The 15,594-nt window shown below is 44.7% G+C and overlaps 1 protein-coding gene and 1 long non-coding RNA gene across 3 annotated transcripts in view; both read right to left on the bottom strand.

Moving 5' to 3' along the window:
* The window catches only part of LRRTM4 (leucine rich repeat transmembrane neuronal 4), a 685,760-nt gene that overhangs the window by 212,312 nt on the left and 457,854 nt on the right, over positions 1-15,594 (bottom strand). The window lies entirely within an intron of this gene.
* LOC114812172 lies at positions 3,802-8,866 on the bottom strand. The gene is made up of 3 exons (XR_003759824.2): positions 8,729-8,866; positions 5,598-5,705; positions 3,802-3,864 (listed from the first exon to the last, which is right to left on the bottom strand). It is a non-coding gene; the product is annotated as an uncharacterized LOC114812172 (long non-coding RNA).

The raw sequence follows: 15,594 nt of genomic DNA, 5'->3' as shown, positions 1-15,594 counted from the left end.
ATTGGAGGGACTGGATCCATGGGGAGATGTGCACAGACAATTTTTTGCCCCAAAACACTGATCCAGGAAGCAGGATGAAGTAGGGGCTGGAGAAGGGAGAATCTGGGGGAAGGGAGATGAGTGAGGAGGTTGATGCAGTCGGCAAAGTGACACATGACAAGTGCTTCAACCAGGGTGAGAGCGGTTTGAGTGGAGAGAATGGAGCAAAATTCTGGAGATGTGAAGCTACAGTTGACAAGTTTTGGTGACTGACTGTAGGTTAAAAGGAGAGAGATGAGTGATGGGATCAAGAAGGATGGTAATGTATTCTGCGGTACTGGGAATGCCGGGTGGATGAGGGCTTGTAGGAGGGAAGATGAGAAGTTCAGTTTTGCACATAATGATTTTGAGATGACATCAGAACCTCCAGAGAAAGATGTTCTAATGCAGGTGGCAATGCAAGATGGCAGAGAGAGAGAAAGAGAGACAGAGAGACAGAGGGAGAGAGATCAGACCTGGAGACTTTGATTTGGGAGTTATTAGAGAAGAATTGATAATTGAAGTCGTGAGAGTGGATGAACCTCTCCAGGGAGATAATTCAGGTGGAGACTAGAAGGACACCCAGAACTCAAATTGAAGGACTCCCACAATGCGCGGGTGGGAGGCTGAGGAGGAGCCCACAGACGAGACCGAAAATGAGCGGCCGGAGAGATAGGAGGAGATCCGGCTGAGGACAGCGTCAGCAAGTCCAAGATTAGAAGATCTTTCCAGGATAAGGGGGTGGTCCACACTGTCTAAAAGCAGCTGAGAGATGGAGGAGGATTAGGAGAAAAAGGAACAAAAACCCCAACGGCATTGAGGGAACATGACCCAGCCCAAATTAGGAGGGGGTGGGCCAGCTCAACGATTAACCGGCTCGGACTTTGGCAAACGACGACTTTAGAGAAGCTCTATAGGGTTTCAACAGAGAACCTCTTACATAGAGACTATTTCCAGGCAGCCCTCATTCCAAATAGCTGACGAAGCTTTAAGATGCCAAAGGCAAAATGCAATAAGCATCACAGTTATTGGATTCTTAAGTCACTCACAGATATAACTCACTAACGGAGGTTCACTTGTTTTAAAATATTTATCAACTTTCACCCAGTGAAAAGTGACATTTCATTCCTCTGGGTATGCCCATTTACCAATTTGGAAATGTTTTATTATGTTTCAGTCAAAAAGAAATAATCTTAGAAATCAGGAATTGTGTTATTTTTTTTTTTTTCTGTTTTCCTCTAGAAGCCTTTTAGAAGAAAAAAAAAAACCAAGAAAGATTTGGGTAAGAAACTTTTTGGTCACATGTAGGCAGGACAGCAGGGGCCCTTTCATGCTAACTATGTCTGAGAAAGAATTGAAAGTCTTGCTGAGCCTGCTTCACAAATGGATTCTAGAGGGTTGGGGCTGAAAGCCTTTATTTACATGCTCTCAGTGGGAACCCTCGCTTCCATATGGCCGAAGAAGGATTATAACTTTGAGGGAAAGCGGGTAGGAGGTTTCCTTCTCACAGCCCACAACTCTGCTTCTTATTTTCTTCCTTTTATGGGTCTAACTCCCCCACTCCCCCACACCCGAAATCATCCTTCTGTTCTCCACCGGATCAGGGCAGCTGGGTATCTTCTGAACCCAAGACACCTCTTCACCTAAAACCAGAAGATAAATGGTTTGCAGAAGGCTTCCCTCGTCAGTCATTTAGGTGAGCAGAAGGCAGAGGTGCCTGCGTAAGAAATCAGAGGTTTTCAGTGATGGACTGAACCCGAAAATCTGATTTTTCAAATGTGCAGACAGTAACAGTGCGAACACGGGAAGACTAAATATTCACCAGGGATAAACAACCATTCTGTGCCTTGGATGAAAACTCCTTTCTGGATATTTGGACACACATTCTGCCTTCCATTAGATAGTGAGTGGGGATCATGTCTGCTACCTCAGCTGTCTAGTTCTAAACCCTCAGTTCAGCACACAATATAGAAAATTGATTGACTGACCACCTTAACTTCCACATCTCTATTCAACTCATTGCAATAAAAGCTTAGAGGTAGGAGACAGTGAGAATATAGATAAACCTCTCAATATTTCCTGTACTGAAGAACAGCATGGTTTAAAATCCATTTAAGCCACTCAATCAGTTCTTCCTATTTGCCTCACTGATCTACTACAACGCAATATAAACACTCTGCTCCTTTAACAGCAGTCTACTTATGGAATTTCACACTCACCCACGTTGCCAATTGATCTCTCCTCCACTTTTTCCCACTGGCCTGGAACTCCTTCCGACTTCATTTCCAACTGACCACCACTCTGCCCACCTTCAAAACTATCCTAAAATCTCATCTCCTCCAAGAGGCCTTCCCTCCCTCAATCCTCATTTTCCTTACTCACTCTCCTTTCTACATTGCTTACGCACGTGATATTCACGTGCACGTGATATTCACCCAACCCTCATCCCCACAGAACTTATATGTGTATCTTTGCAGTCTGCCATTTTCCCTATTTTAATTCATTTCAGTGCATGTCTCCTCCTTTAGAGTGTAAGTTCCCGTGGGCAGGGATCTTGTCTACCAACTGTACTGTGCTGTCCTAAGCACTTAGTCCTCTGTTCTGCACACAGAAAGCACCTAATAAATTCCCTCGATTGATTGGTTGAAGCTCGGCCTTTATCGTTTATAAAATATCGATGAAGAAATGGAAAAGTCTAGTGGTTTGAAGAGTGCTGAGGTTACCATCACTTAGATGTTAATTATCTTAAGAAGCAGCGTGGCTCAGTGGAAAGAGCACGGGCTTTGGAGTCGGGGCTCATGAGTTCGAATCCCAGCTCTGCCACTTGTCGGCTGTGTGACTGTGGGCGAGTCACTTCACTTCTCTGGGCCTCAGTTCCCTCATCTGTAAAATGGGGATTAAGACTGTGAGCCCCACGTGGGACAACCTAATTCCCCTATGTCTAGCCCAGCGCTTAGAACAGTGCTCGGCACATAGTAAGCGCTTAACAAATACCAACATCTTGTGTTTTCTAAGAGAAGTCTCCTCGGCAGACAGAACCCCTTTACTTATTAGGTATCTTTCTCACCCTCTAAATTGCTATATTTCTATGTCCTTGCAGGGAAGGATGATGTCTTCTAACTCTTCTCACACAGTAGACTGTAAGCTTCTCGAAAAGAGGGATCACATCATCTGCAAAATGGGGAAAGAGACTGTGAGCCCCACATGGGACAACCTGATCACCTTGTATCTACCCCCAGTACTTAGAACAGTGCTTGGCACATAGTAAGCGTTTAAACCCCATCGTCATCGTCATTATTATCTACTCACTCTATTATACTCTCTGATGGGTTTAATAGAGTACTCTATTAACAGTAGCCTGAGGGCATGAATGCTGCCTCTTGCTTGTACTCTCGCAAGTACCTATTAAAATGCTCTGCATAATAATGTTGGTATTTGTTAAGCGCTTACTATGTGCCGAGCACTGTTCTAAGCGCTGGGGTAGACATAAGAGAATCAGGTTGTCCCACGTGGGGCTCACAGTCTTAATCCCCATTTTACAGATGACGGAACTGAGGCACAGAGAAGTGAAGTGACTCGCCCACAGTCACACAGCCGACAAGTGGCAGAGCTGGGATTCGAACTCATGAGCCCTGACTCCAAAGCCCGTGCTCTTTCCACTGAGCCACGCTGCTTCTCTGAGTAGACTGAGTAGAGTAGACTGAGGCAGGGATCATGCCTACTAACTTTATTGTCGTATTATGCTGTCGAGTGGTGTCCGACCCATGGCGACGTCATAGACCCATCTCTCCCAGTACGCCCCGCCTCCACCTGCAGTCGTTCCGGTAGCGGATCCGTAGAGTTTTCCTAGTAAAAATCCAGAAGTGGTTTACCGTTGCCTCCTTCCATGCAGTAAACAAGTCTCGGCCCTCGACTCTCTCCCGTGCCACTGCTGCCCGGCGCAAGGAAGTTTTGGCCGGTAGCAGACTGCCTTCCACTCACTAGCTACAGCCCAATAATAATGTTGGTATTTGTTAAGCGCTTACTATGTGCAGAGCACTGTTCTAAGCACTGGGGTAGATACAGGGTAATCAGGTTGTCCCACGTGAGGCTCACAGTTAATCCCCATTTTACAGATGAGGTAACTGAGGCACAGAGAAGTTAAGTGACGTCCACAGTCACACAGCTGACAGGTGACAAAGTCGGGATTTGAACCCGTGACCTCTGACTCCCAAGCCCGGGCTCTTTCCACTGAGCCACGCTGCCTTGGAACGGGTAGGCTTCTGCTTCACTCTCCCTCCTGTAGTCGTGAATGGTAAATTGCCGGAAACTCTCCAGATGCGAACCTGAGAGGGGCTACTAACACGATTTACTCAATAGAGTGTTTAGACCTGAACTGGTCTGTACAGGGCTGGCACTCAGGAAATACCACGGATTCATTTTTATTGGACCCCTCTAAACCTTGAAACGACGGAGAGTTTTAGCGGGGAATGTGCCTCTCTTCCTAAATGTAATCCTTCATGCTTAGGAAGAAGGTATAGAAGAAATCTGACCTAGATTCTTTCATGGTGCTTCATTTCACTGTCCAGGACTTTCCCCATCCTTTCCTGAATTCTCTCACCTACATTTTTTTACCATGGTATTTTTTAAGTGCTAACTATGTGCCAGGCACTATACTAAGCACTGGGGTAGATACGAGATAATCGGGTTGGACACAGTCTCTGTCCCACATGGGGCTCACAGTCCTAGTCCCTACATTATTGATGAGATAACAGGCACAGACAAGTGAAGTGACTAGCCCAAGGATGCACAGCAGACAAGTGGCATAGCTGGGATTAATTTCTGAGAGTAGGAGAGCAGTCTTCCACCTGTTCCTAGTCACCGAGTGGGCTCACACCCTCCTCTCTACCCCTCCTCCAGCCTCAAACCAAGAAGCAATGGTCTAGTGGTTAGAGCAAGGGCGTGGGAGTTAGATGTCATGGATTCTAATTCTGACCCTGCCACTTGTCAGCTTTGTTACTCTGGGAAGTCACTTAACTTCTCCATGCCTCAGTAGCGTGGCTCAGTGGAAAGGGCACGGGCTTTGGAGTCAGGGCTCATGAGTTCGAATCCCAGCTCTGCCACTTGTCGTCTGTGTGACTGTGGGCGAGTCACTTCACTTCTCTGGGCCTCAGTTCCCTCATCTGTAAAATGGGGATTAAGACCGTGAGCCCCACGTGGGACAACCTGATTCCCCTATGTCTACCCCAGCGCTTAGAACAGTGCTCGGCACATAGTAAGCGCTTAACAAATACCAACATTATTATTATTATTACCTCAGCTGTAAAATGGAGACTAGGACTGTGAGCCCCACGTGGGACAACCTGATTACCTCGTATCTACCCCGCTGCCTAGAACAGCGTTGGCACAAAGTAAGCACTTAACAAACACCATCATCAACCCCTTCCCACCTATCTGCCCCCCATCCCCACCCCCCACTTCCCTCTCTGCTTCTCTCTGACATCCCTGTTAACCCCAGGGCAGCACACCTGGGTCCTCTGTCTACCTCCTTCCACGGAACGGATGTTCTCCCCTCCCTCAGTGGCATGAAATACAGTTACCACTCTTTTCTTTCTGTCTTTCTCGGTATCAGCTGTATGAAGAGACCCGTGATTACAATGGCATCTTCTCTGTGCTGTAAATTGCTTATCTCAGGCTCCATGGAAAATCTGATGAGTGATAGGGAAATGGAGAAAATGACAGGAACAAATAAAGAGCAGACTCTCATTCTATTAAGCCTCGCCCCCTCCTACCTCACCTTGCTTCTCTCCTTCTACATCCCAGCCCTCACACTCCGCTCCTCTGGTTCCCCTAAACGTCTCACTGGGCTCCAGCTCACCAATTTTGCCACTGACCCCTGGCCCACATCCTGCCTCTGGCCTGGCCCTCCTTAAATCCTCCACATAATGTCTCTCCCTTACTTTAAAGTCTTAATCAAGTCCCATCTCCTCCAAGAGGCCTTTCCAGACTAAGCCCGACCTTTCCTCATCTCCCACTCTCTTCTGCATCGCACTTACTCCCTTTGTTCTTCCCCTTCTCTCTACCTCACAGCACTTATGTGTAGATCTGTCATTTTATTTATTAAGATTGATGTCTGTTCGTATTTATGACTCTCTCCCCCCTCTAGAGTATGAGCTTGTTGTGGGCGGGGATTGTCACTCTTTACTGCTAATTGTACTTTCCCAATTCTGCACACAGTAAACACTTCATAAATATGATTCAATGAATGAATGAAACATATCTTTTTTATGGTATTTGTTAAGCACTTAATATGTGCTAGGCACTGTAGCACTGAGAAGCAGCTTGGCTCAGTGGACAGAGTGCGGGCTTGGGAGTCAGAACTCATGGGTTCGAATCCCAGCTCCGCCACTTGTCAGCTGTGTGACTGTGGACAAGTCACTTTACTTCTCTGTGCCTCAGTTACCTCATCTGTAAAATCGGGATGAAGGCTGGGAGCCCCACATGGGACAACCTGATGACCCTGTATCTCCCCCAGTGCTTAGAACAGTGCTCTGCACATAGTAAGCGCTTAACAGATACCAACATTATTATTACTGTACTAAGCACTGGAGTAGATACAAGTCGATCAGGTTGGACACAGTTCTTGTCTCACGTAGGGTTCACAGTCTTAATCCTCATTTTACAGCTTAGGTAACTGAGGCAGAGTGTGAAATAACTTGCCCAAGGTCATCTTGAAGACAAGTGGCAAAGTCGGAATAAGAACTGAGGTCCTTCTGACTCCCAGGCCCGTGCTCTATCCACTAGGACATACTTCTTCAGTCTGCCAAGACATCTCAAGCCACACGCCAGGAAATTTCTCATCATGTCAAGCTACCGAGCTTGGTCTCTGATCTCTGTAAAGCAAAGAACCATAAAAAAAAAAACCCCAAAACTACTGGCTTTTGTAAAGAGCTTACTATGTGTCAAGCACTGTGGTGGATACAAGCAAATTGGGTTGGACCCAGTCCTTGTCCCACATGGGGCTCACAATCTACATCCACATTTTACAGAAGTCATCTCCCAGGTCTGTACCTTTATGAATACTGGGGCCAGAGAAACTATTTGCAATTTCTAAATTATTGGTATACATTACCTCACACTCTTCACTCTAAACCTTGGATGTTTAAGCGCTTTAAAGAGAGCCTGACCCATAATAAACCCTAATAAATACCACAGTCATTATAATTTAACTGCACCTGACTTCCAACACCCCTCTCAGGATGGCACCTGGACAGATTCCAGTATTAGAGAAGCAGCACGGCTCAGTGGAAAGAGCCAGGGCTTGGAAGTCAGAGGTCGTGGGTTCGAATCCCTGCTCTGCCACGTGTCAGCCGGGTGACTGTGGGCAAGTCGCTTCACTTCTCTGGGCCTCAGTGACCTCATCTGTAAAATGGGGATTAACTGTGAGCCTCACGTGGGACAACCTAATTACCCTATATCTACCCCAGTGCTTAGAACAGTGCTCTGCCCATACCAAGCGCTTAACAAATACCAACATTATTATTCTACAAGAGGGACAGTTCTCCCTTCTGGACCGTGAGCCCGGTGTGGGCAGGAAATGTCACTGCTTACTGTTGTATTTGTACTTTCCTAAGTCATTAGTACAGTGCTCAGCACACAGTAAGCATTTAATAAATACAAGTGAATGAATGAATCAGAAGACAATCTGTCACAAATCAAAATTTACCTGTGCTGGGCAGGTCCCTTAGCTTATGTTCTAACACTGTGTGGAACTTTCTCCTCTTTCAACACAACCAGAGCTCAGTGCAGCCCGTCTGAAAACCCAAACATTTTTCACAGCTCTCTGAACATGATAAGCGCTCGATCCCTTGTCACCTGTGTGGCCGTAGACAAGTCATTTAACTTCTCTGGGCCTCTGTTACCTCATCTGGAGAATGGGGATTAAGATTGTGAGCCCCACCTGGGACAGCCTAATAACCTTGAATCTCCCCCAACCCTTAGAACAGTGCTTGGCACATACTAAGCACTTAACAAATACCATAATCATTATACCACCGATCGATTGATCAACTTCTCTTAGCACTTTCATATGTGGGTACTTATAAGCGTACATATATGATGTGCATATTTAATTTGTCTTTTTTTTTTTCATTTTTTCATATTCTTATTATTGTCAGATGTCTTTCAGGGTCTTTCTCTTTCCACTGTACTCTCCTAAGTATCCTGAATGGTGATTTGCACACCTTAGATGCTTAATAAATATTAACTACACACTCCTTGTGGACAGAGTCCATTTCTACAAATTCTTGTATTTTATATTCTCCCAAATGCTTAGTACAGTGCTCTATACAGAGTAAGTGCTCACTACATATGATTGATTGATCCTAGTGCTCTATACATAGTAAACACTCAACATAATTGGTTGATTGATTAGTGACTGACTGAATTAGTGAGTGAATGTTGTCATTTCAGTGGATAGAACATATCTACAAGACAACTTGCAAACTTCCTACTACTCTTTGGTTAGGATTTTCTTAACTGTCTTTATTCTCACCAATAAGGGCAAGTTCAATTTTGCACTAATCGTTTGGTGTTGGTTACATCTTGGTTCTGACTCCTTTCTTAGCCCTGGCAAACTCAACTGTAAAAAAAAAAAAACCCAATAATTCAAAGTAATTAAACCACTCCCATTAAAATGATTGTTCAGTGGTATCAGAAGGCTAAAACTTACCTTAATGTAACATGTGTTCCCTGATTTTATCTATCCTAGCAATATGTGACAACTCTCACATGACGCATTTTAGTACTATTTTGATTGGCTCCCAAGACTAAACTTGAGGATTTATTTCCTCACAATGACTCTAACGTTCCTCTCCTTTGGAACCAAACAGAATGAAACATCTTGGAATCACAGAAGTTTAAAAAAAAAAAAAGATCAGGTATTTTCAATTCAAAGGTTTGGCAGATAATTTTTTTTTAATTTGAAATAGTAAGCATCTGTTCCATCTATATGACCAGATGATATTAGTGTTCTAGTCATGGGATCAATGTAGAGTACAGTAATGAAACAAACACTGATCATCCAGGTAAAAAAAAAAACGAGAGCTTTTTTCAATTTGAACTCCTTTCTCCGTACAAAAGGTCATTATCTTTGCTTGTTTTGGTTTCTTATCCTCATTAATCTTATTCTAACCCACAACGGAGTGAAAAGAGAAGAAGGAGGAGAAAGAAAGAGAAAGAGAGAAATAGAATGAGAGAGAAGACAGAAAAAATAAAAATACTACGTATATTACCACACGTAAATGTAAGTTCAATCAACTGATCAATCAGCGCTATTGACTGATCAATTACTGCGTGTGGAGCAGTGTACTAAGCAAGAGTACAATGAAACAGCATGGCTCAGTGGAAAGAGGTCGGGCTTGGGAGAGGGAGGTGGTGGGTTCTAATCCCCGCTCTGCCACGTGTCAGCTGTGTGACTTTGGGCGAGTCACTTCATTTCTCTGGGCCTCAGTTACCTCATCTGGAAAATGGGGATTTTAAGACTGTGAGCCCCACGCGGGTCAACTTGATGACCTCGTATCAACCCCTGCACTTAGAACAGTGCTTAGCACATAAAAAATATAATAATTAATTAGGTACATATGATCCATGGCCTCACGTAACACGATAAAGAAGGGGAGGCAGACATTAAAATAAATTACATGCAGGAGAAATAACCAAATATAAGGCCCGAGGCAGGGAGGGTGGGCATTTAGAGGAAACGGGAAAATCATAGTCAAAATCCAAAGTGAAGTCTGAAAAGGCAGTGAAGCAAGGCATGAGATTCTGAAGGCGGCAGTATATGATAAAACAACATGATGTTTCCAAATATCTGGATTCAGATACAATCTTGACATGTTTATTTTAGTCATCAAGTCCAAGCAGAAGTTCAAATCACCTTCAAGCATTTAAAATCCTCTGAAACAGAAGCGGCAAGCCCTAGTGGATAAGGCACAGGCCCGGGGGGTCAGAAAGTCATAGGTTCTAATGCCCGTTCTGTGACTTTTCTGCTGTCTGACCTTGGGCAGATCACTTCCCTTCTCTTTGCCTCATTTATAATAATCATAATGTTGGTATTTGTTAAGCACTTACTATGCGCAGAGCACTGCTCTAAGCGCTGGGGGAGATACAGGGTCATCAGGTTGTCCCATGTGAGGCTCATAGTTAATCCCCATTTTACAGATGAGGTAACTGAGGCACAGAGAAGTGAAGTGACTTGCCCACGGTCACCCAGCTGCCAAGTGGCAGAGCTGGGATTCTAACCCATGACCTCTGACTCCCAAGCCCGGGCTTTTTCCACGGAGCCACGATGCTTCGTCTGTGCTTGACGAGTACCATCATTATGATTATTATTATTACTACTCAAAAGTAGAGAAGGGCAAAGGAGGCTTTTCAGGGCTGAGGACATTCATTCATTCGTTCAATCATATTTACTGAGCATTTTCTGTGTGCAGAGCACTGTTCTAAGCCCTCAGAAAGTACAGTTGGGCAACAAATAGAGATAATCCCTACTCAACAACAGGCTCACAGTCTAACAGGGGGGAGACAGACAACAAAACAAACAAGTAGTCAGGCACCAATAACATAATAATAATAATGTTGGTATTTGTTAAGCGCTTACTAGGTGCCGAGCACTGTTCTAAGCGCTGGGGGTGATACAGGGTCATCGGATTGTCCCACGTGGGGCTCGCACCCTTTTAATCCCCATTTTACAGATGAGGGAACTGAGGCCCAGAGACGTTAACTGACTCGCCCACAGTCACACAGCTGACAAGTGCCAGAGCCGGGAGTCGAACTCATGACCTCTGACTCCGAAGCCCAGGCTCTTTCCACTGAGCCTCGCTGCTTCTCAAAATAAATAAGTAGAATTATAGATATATACATATCATTAATAAGATAAATAGAATAATGAATATGCACAGATATATACAAGTGCTGGGGGGGGGGGTAGAGTGGAGGGAGTCGGGGTGATGGGGAGGGGAAGAGGAGCAGAGGAAAAGGGGGGCTCAGTCTGGGAAGGCCTCCTGGAGGAGGGGAGAAATTTGTTGACAGCACAAATGCAAGGCATCGAATATAGGAAGCATTCAATCAATACCATTGATTGACAGCACTGACTGCTGATTTACCTAGCTCCATCTGCATTTCTTTCTCATCCTTGCCTGTCGTCGTCATCGTTAAGGCTATTTATTGAGCTCCTACTATGTGCAGAGGACTATGATAAATGCTTGGACAATAATGACAATGCAACAATAGTAGGGGAAAGGGTATCCAGAAATTTCAAACTAGTAACCACCAGCAGCTAACCCTCTGCTTTACCTCAGAGAAGCAGCGTGGCTCAGTGGAAAGACCCCGGGCTTGGGAGACGGAGGTCGTGGGTTCTAATCCTGGCTCCTCCACTTGTCAGCTGTGTGACTTTGGGCAAGTCACTTCACTGGGCCTCAGTGACCTCATCTATAAAATAAGGATTAAGTCTGTGAGCCCCACATGGGACAACCTGATAACCTTGTATCCATCCCAGCGCTTAGAACAGTGTTGTGCCCATAGTCAGCGCTTGACGAATACCATCATCATCATTATTCCCTGCCCCAAAGCTCTTGTGTATATTTGTACATATTTATCATTCTATGTTATTAATGATGAGTACATATCTCAAATTCTATTTATTTTAATGCTATGGATGCCTTTCTACTTGTTTTGCCGTCTGTCTCCCCTTTCTAGACTGTGAGCCCATTGTTGGGTAGCGATTTTCTCTATCTGTCGGCGAATTGTACCTTCCAAGCACTTAGTATAGTGTTCTGCGCACAGTAAGCGCTCAATAAATACCACTGAATGAATGAATGAGGCATAGCGGTCTTCTGTGTCGGCTAGCTCATTTCAAAACTAGAGCCCAACGTCCAACTCTAATCCTAACCCAATATCACAGCAAAGCTCTTTCCGTTGCCCGAACAGGAAGGCTTCTAACCAGCAGAAAACTTCCCAAGAAGAGCAGAAGTTGCCTCGGCTTGGAATGATTTCCAAGTCTTGTAGGGGTAGCACACGATCAAAATCCAACTACTACGGCCAACTGATCGGCGTTCCTTCCGGGGACACGGGGGTCTCCTAATGGACAGTTTTTATAACTGTTTTCCGGGCCTCGAGGCACGACGAGGCGCTCGTGAAGCGGATTGCTTTCTCCTTGCAGGATACGGCGTTTCTGACGGGGTTTGCACTTTCCCTGTGACGCTTCACGATGTTCTACCGTTTACGAGGTCTCCAGATTCAGAAATAAACACCCAACAGAAATACAGGAGCTATTCTACACTTGCGTACTATATTACTGCTTTAATTCTAATTCTATTTATTTGTAATGATGCTACTGATGCCTGTTTACTTGTTTTGACTTCTATCTCCCCGGCTTCTAGACCGTGAGCTCACTGTTGGATCGGGCTTGTCTCTATTTGTTGCTGAATTGTACTTCCCAGGCGCTTAGTACAGTGGTCTGCACACAGTAAGCGCTCGATAAATACAACTGAATGAATGAATGAGCAGTCAGACAGTGGTTTTGCTGGCATACGCTTGTTTGATCTCCCGGGTTTCGACCATTTGTATTTTGGGGGAAAGTGTCATTAGGAAACCACCGTGACCACTGGCCCCAGAGAAAAAGATTGTAGCAATAATTCTTGACTTTCACTTGCCTGCTGTGGGACCTTGGGTAAGTCACTTAACTTCTCTGTGCCTTGGTTTTCTCATCTGTTAAATGGGCCCTCATACCCTTCTTACTTTCCATTAGATGGTAAGCGCCAGGTGGGACAGGAACTGAATCTGATCTCAGAGGACTGTATCTATCCCAGTTATTAGCACAGTGCTTGGCACGTTGTAAGATTCTGTGTGGGGGGGAGGGCGCTGAGGGATGGGGAGAGGAGCAGAAGCGGTTAATGGTTAAACGCTTACTAAGTGCCAGGTACTATATGAAGCTCTGGGATAGTCACAAGCTAATCAGGTTGGACACAGACTATGCGCCACATCAGGTTCACAGTCTCAAGCCCATTTTACAGAGGCGGTAACTGAGGCACAGAGCCCTCAAGTGACTTTCCCATAGTCACACAGACATGTTTCGGAGCAGAGATTAGAACCAGGCCCTTCTGACTCCTAGGCTCTTGGTGTATCCTCTAAGCCATGCTGCAGCTCTAGCACTTCACAAATAACACACTTGTTACTGTTATAATTTTATTATCATGATTACAACTTTGGAGATTTCAGAACAAATTTAAAGTTGAAATATTCCCAGACTGCAGTGATGTAGTCTCCAGGTGGTGGATGTTGGATTAGTCAAGTTTTTTTCCCTTGGAATCACCTTAAAATTCCACAGTCATTATACTTAACAATTAGAAAGCTGGGATGGAACAGATTCTCTGTTCCTAGTTGTCTCACCACATGACCATCTGTGCTCTCACACCTTCACACATTATTGAGATGCATTTTGTGGATTGCTAGACGTTTTGGACTACAGAAGGGTTACAGATCTGATTCAGGAAAGTGAGGTTCATCTCACTTTCATGAATATTCCTTCTTCAACACCTTTTCTTCAAAAATCACATTCAAGGGCCCAACACAATTCTATCTGTGAATGTTAAGGAAAATATTTTGGTATATCCCCATTTCTATTCGCCTACATTAGCTCTTTCCCTGACAACTTTTTTTTTTGTCTTCTACACACACACACGCATGGATGTGCCCGCTTTAATGCATACTATAGACACATTTGCAAAAATGAAAATGCATACTAAGCCAAAGGTAAGAAATGATTATATAGCTTCCTCATAAAATCCTTTGAATCGATTTTTTCATCATAGTTAAGAAATGGGGCATTTAGAAAAAAAAATCCTGAGTGAATAAATGAACTCTTCCCTCCACCCTGCAGGTCAACTCCATCTGTTTCATTACTGTCACAGCTGCTGTTGGTTCGTTTTGTTTTATGGTATTTGTTCATCCCTTACTATGCGTCAAACACTATTCTAAGCGATAGGGCAGATACTCATTTATCACATTGGACCCAGTGCCTGTCCCCCGTGGGGCTACTGGTCTAAGAGGGAGGAAGATTCAATCCCCATTTGGCCGTTGAGGAAACTGAGTCACAGAGAAGTTAAGTGACTTGGCCACAGTCACGTAACAAGCGGCAGAGCCGGGATTAGAACCCACGTCCTCTGACTCCCAGGACCATGCTTTATCCACTAGGCCACACTGTTGTGTCCTGATGGGAGTCAAGTTTGTTTTCCATATCTATGCTTTCCTGTATTTCCCACCTCATTCCATCACGGCTTCAAATAAATAGGAGTATTGATAGAACTGAGCAAACTTTTGGCACTGGTATATATTGTTACACAGTATATTTATATGTTTTTTTCTAGGTAATACTAATTATCATTATTATGGTATTTGTTAAGTGCTTAACTATGTGCCAGGCACTGTTCTAAGCGCTGGGGCAGATAGAAGCTAATCCGGTTGGACACAGTCCCCGTCCCACAAAGGGCTCACTCTCTTAATTTCCATTTTTACAGATGAGGTGACCGAGACCCACACAAGTGAAATGACTTGGGCAAGGTCACACAGCAGACAAGTGGCAGAGCTGGGAATGAGAACCCAGGTTCATGCTCTAGGCACTAATCTACACTGTTTCTCCAAATGAAATGTGGGTTTCTTCTTCTTGGCAGTTCAGGGGAATGAAAAGGATCCTTAACCTGCCTTTGCACCAGATCTCAAATTCAGTTCAGTGGAAGATTATTATTATCATCACTATTATTACCATTATCCTCACGATGGTATTTGTTAAACTCTTACTATATGTCAAGCGCTGTTGTAAGGGGTGGGGTAGTTACACCTTAATCAGGCAGACACAGTCCCTCTCCCACAGGTATTGAATCCCCATTTTCCAGATGAGGTACCCGCAGCACAGGGAAGCGAAGTGACTTGGCCCAGGTCACACAGGAGACAATCGGCAGAGCCGGAATTTGAACCCAGGTCCTTCTGACTCCCAGGCCGGGGCTCTATCCACTAGGCAGTGCTGCCAGTTGCTTTCACAGCACCATCTGCACTCTCTTGCCCTGACTGTCATGCCACAAGCAGGGAGAGAAGCAGGGGCACAGGATGTTGTAAAATGCATGCGACTGAGAAAACCCAGACTAGGACTCAGACCTGCATTCTTTCCACTGGATTCCTACCAGGCCTCAGAGCACTGTTCTGGGAAAGTCACTCAAGTAAATATTTTGCCTTTTCAATGTCTGGGCAGATCACACTGAACTGTGGCCGTTTAATGACTGCTCATCATGGTCCCTGCTCTCCAATATATAGCATCCATAATCAATAAAAGATGACACGCATAAAATCACCCTCCATCACAAACAAGGGAGATGAATAGAGAAAGGTCCTTAATGAGGCTGATGGCAGACGTGCAGTTCTTTTTCTTCCATGAGAATTGAATGTGAACAAATGCACAATGCATAATTTAGGTCAGCTCTAAAGGAATGATTGAAAAATCCTGGGTAGGCTCCAGACAGAGACTGAAGGATTTTTTCGGGGCAC

The sequence above is a fragment of the Ornithorhynchus anatinus genome, chromosome 5 (genome assembly GCF_004115215.2).
Source record: "Ornithorhynchus anatinus isolate Pmale09 chromosome 5, mOrnAna1.pri.v4, whole genome shotgun sequence".
NCBI classification, from domain to species: domain Eukaryota; kingdom Metazoa; phylum Chordata; class Mammalia; order Monotremata; family Ornithorhynchidae; genus Ornithorhynchus; species Ornithorhynchus anatinus.
The sequence above is the reverse complement of the archived record's forward strand: the minus strand, read 5'-3'. Positions and strand labels throughout refer to the sequence as shown.